Below are 17,182 nucleotides of genomic sequence, written 5' to 3'. Positions count from 1 at the left end.
ACGATTCTCCGAAGTTAAGATCACTTGCAAACTTGCAAGCCCGAAGATAAAATCCCTTGAGCCGAACAGAAAGAATCATTTCCGAAGATAGCTACAGTCTGCAACTTGCAGACTGTAAGTTGCTTGCATGCAGCGCGATGATGCGATGTACGTTTGCAAACTTGCAAGTTACAGACAGAACCGTAGACTCTTTCTTGTGCTGTGCGGTTCGATTCGTTCGTTCCACCAACCTAAAACCGAACCGAATCCATGGAGGAAGAAAGTCATAGGCCGAGGTGCCGCCGACTATCCATTCAGTTGCCGTTCAGCCATCGAAGCGTGCGTATGTAGGTATATGGCTATCCGCATAACGCTCGGCGTGCCGTACGACAAGAGTAAGGAGCATGATGGCTCTAGATATGGTGGTCTCTCTTTGGCAAAAAGTAGACAAGGGTTGGATGCGGAGGAGGAGCCGAAATTTGACAGCTGGCTGTTCGGCTGGCTGCTGGCTGGCTGGGATGCCAGATGCTCTCTTTTTTGTAAAACACGAAGTTTTGCCAATCATCAATATATTGCTTAGACAAAGATTTCGCCTTGATTTTTGCAAATATAATTCATAGAATCGAAACAAAATCTTCCGGCTGAGCTCCGGGCTGGTAAGCAAAGTTGGAAGAGGTTGGACCTATAAACGACGGTGCCAGCTTTGTCGGTAGCGGTGAGTAACATTAATTTTGCATTACTTATGACAAATTTATGCTTATTCAACACTTTTTTCTTTCAAGAGCTATCTAGAAGCAGCAGAAAGTCATCGAATCGGATGGTAACATGGCGAGGCGTTACATTCCATCGTCCGAGAAGCGGCTGGCCCTCCTGCAGGAACATCCGATCTTCATCGAGATGAAAAAGCTGCTTCAGGAGGACCCCCGTCTGTAGCCAGCGCTGCTCCAGAAGATCCAATCAAGTAATCCGGTTCTGAAGAGTAGCATTTGGGAAAACCAGATGAAGTTTTTGGAACTTTTGAATGAGGGAACCGATGAGCTGAAATAGGAAAATAGGGGCAGCGTTAGGCGCCTGAGCAACATGACGATGAGTGGGTTGGGGAATCAGTTCGATGCACTGCAGACTGTTGATTGTCCGGAATGGATTGAGCCCCTGAAGGATTCTGCAGGTGATGCTGTCCAATTGCTAGTCATCCTCAAGTGCAGCAAAGCTCCAGCTCAGCGCTGCTCGTGGGTGGTGGTGAAGGTAGATTAGCTGAATATGTTAATATTAAAAAAGGCTTAAGTAGTATTTACATGATGCAACAGTTATTTGAAAATAAAATTTTGAATCATAAAATCGTTTATCATTTAATCATGAAAATTATCAATAGCAGAATTTATAGCATTCCTTTAGCAGAACCGATTTACTATTATTTTCATCCAACACTTATCGATTAAAGGGAAACAAAATAGCTCTTTGGATAAGGTAACAAGAATAAGGAGCAAGCAACATCCGGTTTAGGGTTTTGGTTGTTTGTTCCACCCTTTAAGATCCTTTCTATCGTAACGGTCAATAAAAAGTTTTTCTTTTTCGGAACATACGGATAGACCGAATTGTATTGTAATTTCATTAAAAAAAAAAGTGTTTAGAATACAAATTACTTCATTGAATATACTCATATCATTGCTTTTTTCCGAAAACTTAATTTAAATATAATAAAATAAACTAAACCCCAGTACGGTTTTAAATCTTTTGATCTTTCGTTTACGATTGGCTTGTGCACATAAACACACTTAATTTCCATCTGATTTTTTATCTCTAACACCTGGCATCCATGGACCCTTTTTTTCGTAAACACTACAGCCAGCTGTCAAAACTTTTTTCAATATGGCGGAATGGCGATTTGGCATATGAGATCACCATACTAGAGCCATCATGGTAAGGAGTAAGGACCAGCGTTGCCAGATTGAAAACCGCTGAAGTCCGTAGATTTTAGGAAAATCGAAAAATGTACTGATTTCGGCAAAATAAAGCTTGATGACCTTTTTTTTTTTTTTGGTCGTCAGGTAGAATTTTCAGTTATCCGCAGAATCCCTTGAATTTTCTCGATAATCCGTAGAAAATCCGTAAGAAATGCTAAAAATCCGTAGATTTCGAGCATCGACCCGTAGCTCCGTAGAAATGCTGAAAATCCGTAGAACTACGGAGAAATCCGTAGAACTACGGAGAAATCCGTAGATCTGGCAAGGCTGGTAAGGACATGTTGGAGTTGTTGTTGTTTCGTTTTCTTCTAAGACGGATTCGAAAGGAAGTGATGCCCAACTGTTATTTGAGTTTTCAATTATCATACTAGGGTGATTGAGATAAATCATCAAAGCAAATACAAGCAAATTTGTTTTGATTATAACTTTGTCATCTTACAAGTTATTTATGAATACAAAGTTGTTAACTAAAACTGATCCAAACTATTGTTGAAAATCAACAATGAAACACAAATCAATAATGTATTCCGTTTCCATACATCTTATTTTGAAGATTATACAATTGACTGATTGATGGGCGAAAACGTGATATGTATAACCGTGAAACGTCCAGCTTTTTATAAGCAGTTTCGTAATATCTAAGATAAATAGTAACTGTAGAGTACCTTTAACTTAAAACGCTTTACAGTTTTCAGCAAAGAAGTAAAAAATAATATATAGTCAGTGATTGATTAATCATAAAACTGTTTTCTAAAAGCCTTATCAGTAAAACTGAATGCGATATAATGTAAAATTATATATGTTTGATTTAAAATTAAATGGAAATGTTAAACCAGGTAAACTTGTGTCACAAGCGTCGGATGCAAAGTAAACAAGTAAGAAAATCCTAAGCGTAGCTCCAGCACTTCTAGAATCTTTCAAAAGTTGGTAGGTTTTCGAAATGTGATATTAAAAAAAAAGAAAGCTGTAGTAATTAATCGGTTTTCTTTCCATTGCAACAATATCAGATTTTTCGCAGCGGCAGCTTCCTGACAGTGATTTTTCGGAGAAATTTTGGTTGAGGTTTGAGATGATCAATTTTACCACATGGAACCCGGCAAATTGTTTGTTTACAGCTGAACTTTTCCACAACTGTTACCAAAAAATTCTGTCTGAGTGTAGCAGACCACAGAAAAAGACATGACTCCCAAGATTACTTGGCAAAGATGACGTGATTCTTATACATGTCGAAGCAAATAAAACTGAATTCTAAATCTGAAACACACACAATTTAATCTGTGATGCTACTAATCAAGTGATACTATCTTCGGAGAATCGATTGAAAATTTCGGGCCGAACCTTCAAAGAATTTAAACGCAGCTCTGTTATAAAGCAATATAGATGATTTTCAACAATAGTTTGGATCAGTTTTAGTTAACAACTTTGTATTCATAAATAACTTGTAAGATGACAAAGTTATAATCAAAACAAATATGCTTGTATTTGCTTTGATGATTTATCTCAATCACGCTAGTATGATAATTGAAAACTCAAATAACAGTTGGGCATCACTTCCTTTCGAATCCGTCTTAGAAGAAAACGAAACAACAACAACTCCAACATGTCCTTACCAGCCTTGCCAGATCTACGGATTTCTCCGTAGTTCTACGGATTTTCAGCATTTCTACGGAGCTACGGATCGATGCTCGAAATCTACGGATTTTTAGCATTTCTTACGGATTATCGAGAAAATTCAAGGGATTCTGCGGATAACTGAAAATTCTACCTGACGACCAAAAAAAAAAAAGGTCATCAAGCTTTATTTTGCCGAAATCAGTACATTTTTCGATTTTCCTAAAATCTACGGACTTCAGCGGTTTTCAATCTGGCAACGCTGGTCCTTACTCCTTACTCTTGTCGTACACTCAGAGGAAATCTTATTATAAATTTCTTAAGATACATCTTATGAACCACTTTTTTGCGTCCAAACTAATTCTTCATAAGAGTCTTATGAAATTCTTTCAATATTCATACGAAGTTCTTATGAAAAATAGAAGAAGCGGCATTGTGAAAAAATAATGAACACATTCATTACATCAGTCATTTTCTCGTCGTTGTACCAAGCACTAACCAGTTGTGGAGCCATCAGTTTTTTTTTCAAAGTTGAAAGTGATTTTGTTATTCTACATGGTAAGTTTATTTTTTTGTGAACATTCAAATTATTTGTTAACGTAAACACATATTTTTATGTTTACTTTTCAGCATGTTGACCGGCGAAAAGGATAAGTTCAATGGACCGGGTGCGGCAGAATGACTGTTGGAACCGTGCTTTGATGTGCTGCTTATGGTGATCATGATGTTATTGTAAACAAACAACAAATTACCCACGAAAATAAACTGATTGTTTTTAACATCAATTATCTTGATATTTTCTCTTCAAACGTAAAATTTTCTGTTTCCATAAGACCCTCTTATGAAAAGCAACAACCTCTCATTGAAGCAGGTGTTCATCTGAAGAATTCATTCGCTTCATAAGACAATCTTATGAATTTCATAGATTTTTCTTATGGCGCCACTTCATAAGAGAATCTTATGGTATATATAATAGTATTTTTCTGAGTGTACGGCACGCCGAGCGTTATGCGGATAGCCATATACCTACATACGCACGCTTCGATGGCTGAACGGCAACTGAATGGATAGTCGGCGGCACCTCAGCCTATGACTTTCTTCCTCCATGGATTCGGTTCGGTTTTAGGTTGGTGGAACGAACGAATCGAACCGCACAGCACAAGAAAGAGTCTACGGTTCTGTCTGTAACTTGCAAGTTTGCAAACGTACATCGCATCATCGCGCTGCATGCAAGCAACTTACAGTCTGCAAGTTGCAGACTGTAGCTATCTTCGGAAATGATTCTTTCTGTTCGGCTCAAGGGATTTTATCTTCGGGCTTGCAAGTTTGCAAGTGATCTTAACTTCGGAGAATCGTTTGAAATTTTCGGAACGTGCAGTCAAAGGATTTTACCGCGTGGTTGACTTTTACTTGCAGACACGTTCGACGTTCTGTACGTAAGGGAGAAAGAATCAGTTTGCAACTTTGCAAGATGATTCTTTCGTGGCTGACGTCGGGCTGTAAGAATCGGCACTGCATGTAGCGTAAAGGGATCTCTTTGCACCTCTGTGCGTATATGATTTTCGGGAATTTGATTTCGTGGTCAACGAAACGTCAGCAGACGGTCAGTCTCTCATCGACCGAAGCTGAGATTGGAGCGCTGTGCCATGCGGTGAAGGAAGGTTTGTGGCTAACAAACCTCTTGGATGAATTGGGTGTGGTTAGCACTCCTTTCACATTGATGGAGGACAACATCCCATGCATCCAGTACCTGCAGGAGGCGAGGACCCATCAGCGGATGAAACACTTGGATGTCAAGTACGCGTTCATCAGAGAGATCATAAGGAGCGGTCAGCTTTCTTTGCGACATATCTCAACTGAGGATCAGCCAGCTGATGCGTTCACGAAGGCGTTACCGAGGGCGAGGCATGAGAAGCTGTTCAGCACTCTCAATTTGCGAATTGAGGGGAGGTGTTGATACTTACGTTTATTCCGGAGAAACTCCCGGACCCGTTTCCTCGCGACCACGCTACATTCGAACCAAAACCGATTGTTTTGGTTTCGTTCTCTGTTGAAGATGAAATCTAAGTAGCAGTTGCTTTAGTCCTCCTATTATAAAACTATGTTCCTAGTGTTACTAAGTTAGTCCTAAATAAACCTTCGTCCAAGCAACAACCTTCTTTAGGTTATGGGCCCAGCAACGTAACCAGGACGAAAAAATAACAGCTCGTGAAAATTTTCCCGAAACTCGTTAGGAGTTGTAAAATCTTTCCTCATCAGGATGACCACCAGTGCGAAGAAGGCTGGAATCGTCCAGTTTGCGGGGGAAGGATTTGATACGTGGAAATTCCGCGTCGAAACGCAACTGGCAGCTCATGGCGTCAAGGATGTTCTTACGGCTAATGTACCAGCGGAAACTGCGACTCGGGAGGTCAAGAGAGCTTTCATCGAGAAAGACGACAAGGCGAAGGCGTTGCTCGTCACCTACGTTGCGGACAGTCACTTGGAATACGTCCGAGAAAAGCCAACGGCAAAGGCTATGTGGAGGTCCCTGTGTGACACGTTTTCCAAGAAGGGATTTGCGTCTCAAACGTATATTCGTAGATCCCTGGCGTTACTGAGGATGGACGAAGGAACTGCGCTGACGGACCATTTCCGGCGTTTTGATGAACTGATGCGGCAACTAAAGGAAGCCGGGGCAACAGTGTCGGAACTCGATCAAGTGAGTCAACTGTTTATTTCGTTGCCTAGTTCATACGACGCAGTTACAACGGCAATGGAAAATCTGGCAGATGAGGAGATCAACTTGGATCTCGTAAGGGCACGTTTACTGGCGGAAGAACGTAAGCGGTCAGGAAGAAATACTGACATCAGCAGTGAATCTGGAGGTATGGTGTTTGCGGCAAGATTTAAGAACGAATCTGGAAGGAAATCGAAGTTTCCAGGAAAATGTTACGGGTGTGGAGCTTTTGGGCACATGAAAGCTGATTGTCTGAAAATGAGCGAGGACCATGTCGGATTCTTCTGTGGCATCTTCGGACAAACACTTGGAAAACGTCCGTTACTGCCAAAATTCGTTAATCAACTGATGCTTCACGCACATTTGTATTTTCTCCTCTCTTTCTCTTTTCTAACCATTTCTAAAAGGCCTTTTACACACTCAATTAGAACCATTCATTTCCATGTTTAAATCGATCAAAATGTTTAATCATTATATCACACTTTGCATTTCTGCTATTGTTCATCTGTATCCTACAGACCATGTTAGTGCGCAAACGGCAGGTGTTCCGATTGATCGAGAGGTGGCCCTTGTTAGCCGGAGTTAATCGCGAACGGCAGCAAAACTCAAAATTGAATGGATCCTCGACTCAGGAGCTAGCAGACACATGATGAAAGATGAAAAGTTCTTCACATCTTGTGTCAAGTTGACCACTCCCGTTATTATCGATAGTGCGAAGAACAGAGAAAGCTTGGAAGGAGTTAAAGAAGGAATCGTTAAGGGAAGGTCGTTGGTGGAAAATGGACCATTGGCATTGAAGATAAGCAAGGTTTTGTTCGTGCCAAGTCTGCAGTTTAATATTCTGTCGGTAGCAGCTTTACTCAAGGTTGGCGTCGATGTGGAGTTCAAGCGAGATCGGGCGATTTTGAGAAAGTTTGGAGAAACCATTGGAGAGGCGGAGATGAAAGGAAATCTTTTCTACCTTTCAATGGAAGTTGAAAAGAGTGCAACGTTAGCAACACAAGCGAAGTGCATGACTGAGATGAACTTGTGGCCTCGTCGACTTGCTGATTCACCGGTAACGTTTCCTCGAGTACATCAGCCAGAGGGGGAAGGTGCTGTTCTGGAGATTCCAGTTGGTTCCGGTGGAAAAACAGCAACTTTGAATGAGAATGTGAAATCAAGTAATGAAAAAGTATTGATGGCGAAGTCAACCAAGGCAGTCGATTCCGGAGAGGGCGTTGTGGTACTTCCACCACAAATTGAAAGAAGTAACTCCCAGAACCATGCTTGTCCAACACCTCGCAAACAGAACAGAGCAGAGAACGAAATACACTTTTATCACTTCGGTTTCCGAGTGCACTGCTCAGCCGATCAACGTTCACTTATCTTTTTGCCGAGTGCGCCCGTTTGCGGTTGCTCTGACGGTCGGGTGGACGTCGCTCGCTCTAAAGAAAAGAGAAGGAGCTGGCTAGAAAATTGTGCTCTAGCGACGCTGCTGCGTAGCTCAGTGTATCCAGCCGGAAAGATTTCAATGCAGGAATGTTTTCTTCAAAAAAAAGCCGTTATGCAGTGCGGAACAGTGCATCAGTTGAAGAGATCCAATGTAGATTTATGTATGAACTATTTCTGTACGTAGCCGGGCCGGGCACTTCCTGGCAAATTATTTGAAAAACATGGTGAAAACCGGGTAAATAATCTGAAATTCTCCATTCCATAAACCGAGCAATATCCGGCCAAATCTGAGGAAATTCCAGACATTCATCTAGTGAAGGAAACGACTTACATTTTTTTGTTGCAACACATCAGCAGTGTCAAATTTATGTTTAAAGCATACGAAGGAAAGTTTTGGTTTGATTTTTGATGAAATAAACTTTCACAAACTCAATTTTTGACGATAATTTTAAGCTGAATTTGATTTTCTTGTTTCATTTTCCAAATAATGTGGATAAAACTGGGCAAAATCCAAGTGGTTTTTTCACAATATTCGGGCATCCGCAAATTGCTGTATACTTAGGTTTATGTACTTTAATATCGTACGTAGGAAGCATTAATTTACAAAAGCAGCAATTCGAAAAGTAACATTTACTAAAATTATCCAAAAATCTTTGTCTTTTAAACAAACCGTGAACATTACGCAGGGATCTGGGACAAATTTTAATAATAAAACTTCAAAACTTTCACAAATCGTAAAATTTAGGATTTATCTTCCTTAACCGCTACGCTTTTGATATTTTTCGACCGAAGAAAGCTTTCGTAGCTAATCATTTGTCCTGGTGCAGAACATCAATCTAGAGGAACTCGATCAGGAATGAAAAGATAGGTGTTTTGGGCAAAGTTGTTAATTCGCATATTTTGAAATAAAATTTAAAGGCGAGAGATTTAAAAATAGCGCGATAATAACAATAACTTTTTGTAGAGCATTTTTCAAGTATTTTTTGTTTTAATTCAACCGTATCTCCTTGAGTTAAGATTGTAGAACTTTGATATGTTAAGCAAAGTTGCGTATTTTGTTGAGATAAATAACTTTGTAGAAGAAACTAAAGCTCTAAAATGCTAAACAAGAAAGTTATGATTTATATCTCGCTATTGGTGGACTTCTAAACTTTATATTTCATATCAAAATATGCGCTTTATTTTACAGAGCAATGTTGTCGAAAACACCAGCATTCTATCTTAACTACCTTTGGCGTTATTCATTTAGTTCCGTTAGATTTATATTCTGCATTGTAAATTCTGACGCACTTCGAAACATCGATCCAGACGCAACCGATGAAGACAAACCGAGTTTTCTGTAAAGCTTCTCTTTCGCCCGAGTGCGAACGAAGTAATCTGCACCGAGAACGCACTTCATCAGTTTGCTTGCATCTCTTGCCCACACTTGGGTGGACGCTTGGTCGCTCTGGAGGTAACTGAGCATTTTTTAAAGATTCTCTGCTTGGGAAGAGCACAGCGAAAAAAATACACGCTCTTACTCTGAACGGGCAAATCTGAGGAGCGATGCCAAGCATGCCCAGAACGACACTACTTCGAGGCACAGTGGTCGGAAGTGCATGAACCGTATTCCCCAGGTTGCTGAGTTCTGGATTGATAGTGGTGGTCAATCAGATCGGAAGCGAGCATTTTCCGAAGATTTCAATGCATCGAAAAAGTACCAAGGCTGGATTTCGGAGAAACCCAAATGGCGCAAAAGGAAATTCAAAATGAAGGCAGATTTCTATGGGCAACCAACCCGTAGAAAGGCTAGATCGGTTGCGATAGCACGTGAACAGAAGACAAACATCGATCGCATGAGAACCGATAGACAATCTCCAAATTTCTACTGTGGCAGGTGTGGGTTTCAAAGAACAAAGTGTGGCCGTTTTTTTCAAGTTTCCAAGCAATTTATATAAGAATTTAGCAACTGAGAGGGGGTGTTGAAGATGAAATCTAAGTAGCAGTTGCTTTAGTCCTCCTATTATAAAACTATGTTCCTAGTGTTACTAAGTTAGTCCTAAATAAACCTTCGTCCAAGCAACAACCGTCTTTATTCTCTTTCGTCAATTCGCATATTGAGAACAATAGCGGTTGACAGTTAATGATGGTCAATGATGATGACAACAATATAAATGTTGTCATCATGCACGCTAAACTCAGCCAACACAGCAAGTGGTTATGAGTTACCCTGCAGTGTTGGCAGTTTATTCTGGGTGGTTAGCCCAGAATATGATAGAAATTAAGGAATGATTCTGAGTTGAGAATCACCTAGGTTAAGCGACAAGATTGTTATCGCTATAGGTCTAAGTTAGCTTATAAGGACTTCCCAAGCAACCAAAAGTCGCGTTTTTACTTAACTCCGAACTCCGAAGTTCACATTTGGCTGAAAAAATGTATTACGGGAACTTCAGGTGACTCTTGTCGCGTAAAAGTTACTCAGGAACTTCCATCGCCCTTTGAAAGGTTAAACTATCGATAACGGAACTTCTAAGCGCTTTTAATGGAACTTCTTTCAAGAAGGTCGATAACGTTCGCGTAACATTCCAAAACGCACCATTAAGATACTTGAAGGTGTTTTAAAGAACCTATATGGGAAATCTAAGCGACATGTCAAAAATATTTTTCAAGAAGGTCGATAACGTTCGCGTAACATTCTAAAGCGCACCATTAAGATACTTGAAGGTGTTTTAAAGAACCTATATGGGAATTCTAAGCGACATGTCAAAAATGTCTGTCAATTTCTTGTCATGGTATTTGTTTTGTTTATATCTGTACTAATATTTACAAATGGAATTCAATATTTTTTCGAATTTTTCTTATAAATGTTAAATAAGATATTCGAATAAATTTTTGATGATGCGAATTTTTGTTATGATTCATATTGTGTACTGAAAGTCCTTTGAACGAAATAAGGTACCTTCTATTGACCAACCCACTCAATCATCTCAAATGACATTAAGTTTAAATACTAATCATTACAGTGGCAATTAGCTATTGCTGGATTGGTCGAGAGGCTGGTGAGTTTCATTGCAACCTAGAGAGCAGCGGTTCAATTCTCTAGGCGTGTAAGCAGCTTTTGTAATCAAAACAATATAATTAAAATCAATGAGATAGATTATGATAGACCGGCAACCTAGCAATCTGACATGTGGTTGTCAGAGCAATCTGTCAATTGGATTTTTTTTCGGCGCGTAGAAGTTTCTTGACATTCTCTTAGAAGCAGAATAGCGTTCTCTACAGCCACCTAAACGAACTTGAAAGTAGCTTTAAGAACTTAAATTTTGGGCTGATTAGCATTCTCTTCAGACACAAACGAGAGCTGATTAAGCTTCTATGGAACCTTTTTAAGGGAATTCTGGTTGCTTGGGTTGACGAACAGAAATGAATAAATGGTATCTCATTTCCAAACCAATTCCCTGTAGCTAAATCATTGAGTTCAACAAGATTCTAATTCCCGATTCTTACCAATCCAACCATAAGACCTATCATCTGGTGGGGTCAACGCCCGGACATGCATCAGCAGGTGGCGATATCTCTAGCAAAGTTTCACCAAATCCCTTTAAAACACCTAGATCCGCTTTATGAAGAAAAAGAGTTTTTTTTCGTGACGTCAAGCTCTTGATGGGGTGCGTCGAGAGTTTTGTTTACTCTCCAAAATATTTCGTCACAGGGATGCACTATGGGGTTTGAGGCAGGGGTGTCAGGTGTCCTGATTAATCAGGATTTGTCCTGATTTTCGAGAGACCGTCCTGATTTTTCAAAATCGCTTGAATTGTCCTGATTTTTGAAAAATGGCCCTTAAAAGGTCCTGATTTGTCCTGATTTTTAAAAAATATCCAAATCATAAATAAATTTATTGTTAAATGATAAGAACATCAAATAAATCTTAAATAAAATAGTTTAACCAGTAAAACCAATAAGATTCTATGATTCAAATGACATTCAAATGAGGTTTTTTGATATTAATTGCAGGCCAGCCAAGGTTATTCTCGCTTCAGTTGCATAATTTGAGGCTTTTACAGCATCTATATTTCGCCTTTAGTTATGCAGTATAAGCAGAACTGCATTTTGTTTTCACTAATTTGATGGTGTCCTGAAAAATCCTGATTTTTTATTCGCGGTGTCCTGATTTTTTACAAAACAACCTGGCACCTCTGGTTTGAGGCGGCAAAAAGTCAAAAACTGAACTTTATCGGATCGCTTTTTTATTTTTACTAGTTAATAACTTAATATTTAACTAAGATATTCCCAGTTTTTCAACTCATTATCTTGAAAACTGAACGCACCACAGACATCAGACTTTGAAAAATTGAAAAATTTATATGATGAAGAAAAAAATTTAAATCACATATATTTCTATGGAAAACGTTTTTTTCTTAAATTCAAAGTACACCATACGAAGGCTTATATTAAAAGCTATCATTTGAACCATTCCAAGTTTTTACACACTAAATTGATATATGATAAAAATGAGTAAATAATTATTTTTTTCAAAAGTAAAAAACTTTAAAGCCTTGCCACAAAAAAACCCCGTATTTCCCCATACTCTTTTCACTATCAAGATCTATTTTAAAGCCCTAAAAATACAATGAAAGAGATTCCAGGCACCTTAAAGCACCGTTTTTTGAGTTATAGTCAAATAAAGCTGAAAATATCATGCAAATGGGTAATTTTTACCCATTAATGAGTAAAAATTCAACTAAGTTGATGTTGGTTTGTTAGAAAAAAAAATCATTATTGATCAATCATTTCACACATTTTACTCTTGAGTTTCATGAAATTTCTTGATGTTATTTATCATATAATGATCAATTAGTTCAAAACCCGGTTTTCAAAAGAAATAAACAGTAGGGTTAAAAATAACACCAAGCATCGTACTTTAAAAGTTATTTAAGCGAAATTCTTGTTAGAATTTATTTTAAGTTAGTAAAAATAGTAATTTTCATACAAAATTTTCAAAAATATCAAAATAGTCCAAAACACCTAATCATACTTTTTGTCGCCTCATTGTATGGAACTGCCCCATAGTGGGATGTTCAAGTAAAAAAAATAAATAAAAATTATTTAATTTTATCCATACCGCTACACTACCGAGCGATCACTGTCCTCAATGCCGCCTACAAAGTGTTGTCCCGAGTCCTACTCCGCCGCCTAAAGCTACAAGCAACCAGATTCGTGGGAAGTCATCAGGCCGGCTTCATGGAGGGACGGTCTACGACGGACCAGATATTCACATTACGACAAATCCTCTAAAAATGCCGTGAACACCAAGTCCCTACGCACCATCTCTTCATCGACTTCAAAGCCGCATACGACACGATCGACCATAACGAGCTATGGAAAATCATGGACGAGAACGGCTTTTCCGGGAAGCTGATCAGACTGATCAAGGCGACGATGAATGGAACGCAGTGCTGTGTGCGGATTTCGGGTGAATTGTCGAGTTCATTCGAATCGCGCAGGGGGCTTCGACAAGGTGATGGTTTATCCTGCATGATGTTCAACGTGGCGCTAGAAGGTGTTATTCGACGAGTGGTGGGCGAATTTTCAACAGATCCACGATTTTCAACGGGGCACGAATTTCAACAGATCCAGTCAACTTATCTGCTTTGCCGTCGACATTGATATAGTCGGCAAATCATCTGGATGGATCGATGGAGGAGATCTACCGCAAACTGAAACGTGAAGCAGGAAGGATTGGGTTGATGATTAATACATCCAAGACGAAGTACATGCTGGCCTGCGGATCCGAGTCCGACCGAACCAGTTTGTCCAGTCACGATCGACGGCGACGAGCTGGAGATAGTCGAAGATTTTGTCTATCTCGGCTCACTGGTGACCGCAGACAATGACACCAGCCGTGAGATCTGGAGGCGAATTACTAGCGGAAGTCGTGCCTACTATGGACTCCACAAGCAACTGCGGTCGAGAAGACTTAGCCCTCGCTCATTAGACCGGTTGTTCTCTACGGGCACGAGACATGGATATTGCTCGAGGAGGACCTGCGTACACTCGGAGTATTCGAGCGACGAGAATTCATATGAATTGCGCTGGCGTTTCACGTGCAATGATGAATTATTTCACTACGCATCGTAACAATCTTTTTTGAATGTGCGATAAATGTGCGAACTTGTTCGAAAATTCACACCTCCGAGCTATCACTAACCAAGCAGACGAAAAATCGCCACTCACCTCTCTTACCGAAGCGATTACCAGTCTACAGGTAGAGATAAAAAAAATCTCATCGAAGCCAATTCCACCAATTTCATCTCCCAAACTCAACCGGTGGCCGATGATAAGCGAACCAATAAGAGCTGCCAAGCGTCCTCGTGGCCATGACAATGCAGTAACCACCGCCTCTGCGTGTCAATCTGGTTCGAAGCAAATCAGCCAAGACGTTGTATCTGTCCCTTTCATCGAAAAAGCAGCTAGCAAGTTCTGGCTCTACATATCCCAAATCAAACCCCATGTTGAGAACGAAGCGATATCTGCCATGGTAAGAGCGAATCTGGCGATGGATACTGTACCCGAGGTCGCAAAACTGGTGGCCAAAGGCACTGACACCAGCAATATGACCTTCGTTTCATTTAAAGTTGGTCTCGACCCTGCTATGAAGGATAAGGCACTTGAACCTTCGAATTGGCCTGAAGGATTAATGTTCCGACAGTTTGAGGAATACGGATCGCAAAAATTTCGGAAGTCATCCAATGCGGCTCCTGTATTATCACCATTAATACCGAACGCTACTCCAACAGTGAATTAAACAGCTATAGATATTCTCCGGGATGCACCTGCGAAAGCCGTAAGAAAGACATCCGCCCACCCGAAACAGTCGCGCCGTCCAACATTGAGTCTCACTATCAAAGTTTACCTCAGTCGTCCGTGTCCTGCCATCAAAGTCATCCCGGCCCTGTTTTCGCGGAAATGGGTGGGGTCTTTCGCACTCCCCTCGCAGGCAAGTTGTAGCAGTCGCACCATTGAAACTTCGATATAATTCTTCGAACCAACTAAGCTATATTGGTTCAGCCTAGAGGGTATGCAAACAGGTCCGCACTGTTTCGAGTAATCGACGACCTAAATGTCTGGCTCTCTCACTTTAAGATCGTGTCCAGACAATTATTCGGAAGAATTGGGATGAGACATACAGGCCCAGAAGACGATCGGAAAACGAGCGACTTATTTGAATGGCAATTTCACGAAAATTTTCTAAAGACCATTCGGGAAATGACGTACTTCCGTCCGAGATCATTTGCCCTAATATGAGGCTGCACACCATCGATCACTTCAATCTGGATCGTGATCGCGTGTGGAAGTAGTTTGTTCGCGCCGTTTTTCTAATTTGAATTTCAGTAGAGGTATAAGTGATGTGGAATCAATAGTTCTGAGGCTAAAAATCTTTCTTTTTCGTTCAGCAGCAAGTAAAGAAACTGCTACGATAGGGCTAAAGTGCGTGAGTGCGTGTATTCAAAACTACATAGCAGGTAAAGTCGTGCTTAGGGACCAAACCGTGCTCGTTCTGTGCCAACATTTCTTGCCTGATTAGGCACACCCTTTTCGCCAACAGCAGCAGCCTGCACGAGAATCCACCGCCCAGCAATCATCGTTAAGACGACCCGCGATCCGGAACTGAATCTCCGGTTGATTAAAAGGGACATCTTCACCCCGAAGTCAACCCGAGCCCAGCCCAAATCGACCACTTTTATGCTGAAGCATAAAACCGCCCCAGCATCATTCATCCTCGGGATTACCAACAGCCTCCCGAGCATCAACCGATTGCGATCAGCGATCTGATCACACTAAGCCCCGAGACGGTCAACGACCCAGCAGCGCTTGGGTAGAAATCAACTGTTGGAGCAGCGGTAGCCGTAGCAGCCAAACAAGCAGCACATAAAATCAGCAAAGCATAACACTCGAGTGTGGTAAGCGTTACGCTTGCCAAATGAATCTTCGGCCCCTTCCTTAGCACAGCACGGTTCCAGCTACTGAAATCTGAAAGAGAGTTAGAGAGAGAGAATTAGTTGCACGCACTGGTAGGAGAATGAAATAGATAGGAAACGAGAAACATAGAATAAACACAAATGTACATATCATATAGCTAATAATCGTTTGCCCACTGAATTCAATTAAACGAACATGAAGTAAATTGAAACGATCGTACTTACCTGAAATACACTTTTGAATTCACTATGTTACTACACTAAATCATTGTATTTCAATTCTAATTTGAATATATTATGGGCTTAATTCTCCTACCTGAAAGTTTTTAGTGGATGAAACACTGATATCACATCACTACGCGTAACGTCGTCCATGTGTTCCGAGCCATGTGCTCTGATTTTGAATTTGCTCTTCCACTACCGTTCGCTTTCTAGTGCGATGTTTTCTTTGGACCTATGATTTTAACTTTAGGTATGGGTGATCTCTTACCGGATGTTTTTAAGGAGTTCTAGGGTTTTTGAAATTCATTTTGAGTGAGGCCGAGTTTCACTCGAGTTTTTCGTTCCTCTTTGCAAGCCTGCCTGAATCGATCCTCATAATCTTTCCGGACTATCTTCTTGTCTCGCCCTGAAGAGAGTCCCAGCCGGGCAATTTAGACGTGGTGTGCAATCTTCGGTAACGAAGTGGCGCATAAGTTGCATACTTGCAAGGGATCGATACAGTGCTGGCCACAAAGTATCAAAATCTATTGAGTTCAACTATTCCTTTCCCTGATGCACTTTCGGATTGCAGCGAATGTTCATCGTCGTATCACGATGCCAGCAATGTTCATGAGAATAAAAGCACCAGCCCTACCTGCTCCGAACCTCTACCGGGATGCACCTGCGGAAGTCATAAGGAAGACCCTTACCCACCCAAAACAGTCGTGCCGTCCATCATCAACAGCCGATTTCTACATTCATTTTGTTCCAGCCTTCATAGTCATCCCGGTCCTGTCTTTGTGGAACGGGAAGGGGTCTTCCGAATCCCACCCGCAGGCAAGTATTCAAACAATCATCCCAATCGCCTGCCTCAAGTATTTCCGGTTTTCAGCATGCATACCACAGACGACTTTGCCAATCCAACAACAACTGTTTCGTGCTCAACATCAGCGGGGTGCCTGCAGCCTAGTATTATGGGAGTCCCTGGACCCTCCACCGCAGTCGAGCTTGTACCCGGTCTTTTTATGAATCACGCATCTGGTTCCAGCCATCAAAGTCGCCCCGCTCCTGCGTGTGGACCTGGTCAAGGGATCTCCCAAGCTCCTTTATCAGGTGAGTTTGATGGCTGTAGAGCGACGTTCTGCCCTGATGATTTCTCTTCTCGCAGCACTCGCGTGGAACAATTTGAGTCCATCGCTTGCATCCGAGAATCCAGCGCCGAAAGAGACACCTATACCAGAACCTCGACGCAGCCTGACGGGTGTACTACCATTGTCAGACTCACATCAACTGCTCCTCCAGAACACACAGAACGC

This window comes from Uranotaenia lowii, chromosome 1 (assembly GCF_029784155.1).
Source record: "Uranotaenia lowii strain MFRU-FL chromosome 1, ASM2978415v1, whole genome shotgun sequence".
NCBI lineage: Eukaryota > Metazoa > Arthropoda > Insecta > Diptera > Culicidae > Uranotaenia > Uranotaenia lowii.
Note: the sequence above shows the minus strand (reverse complement) of the source record.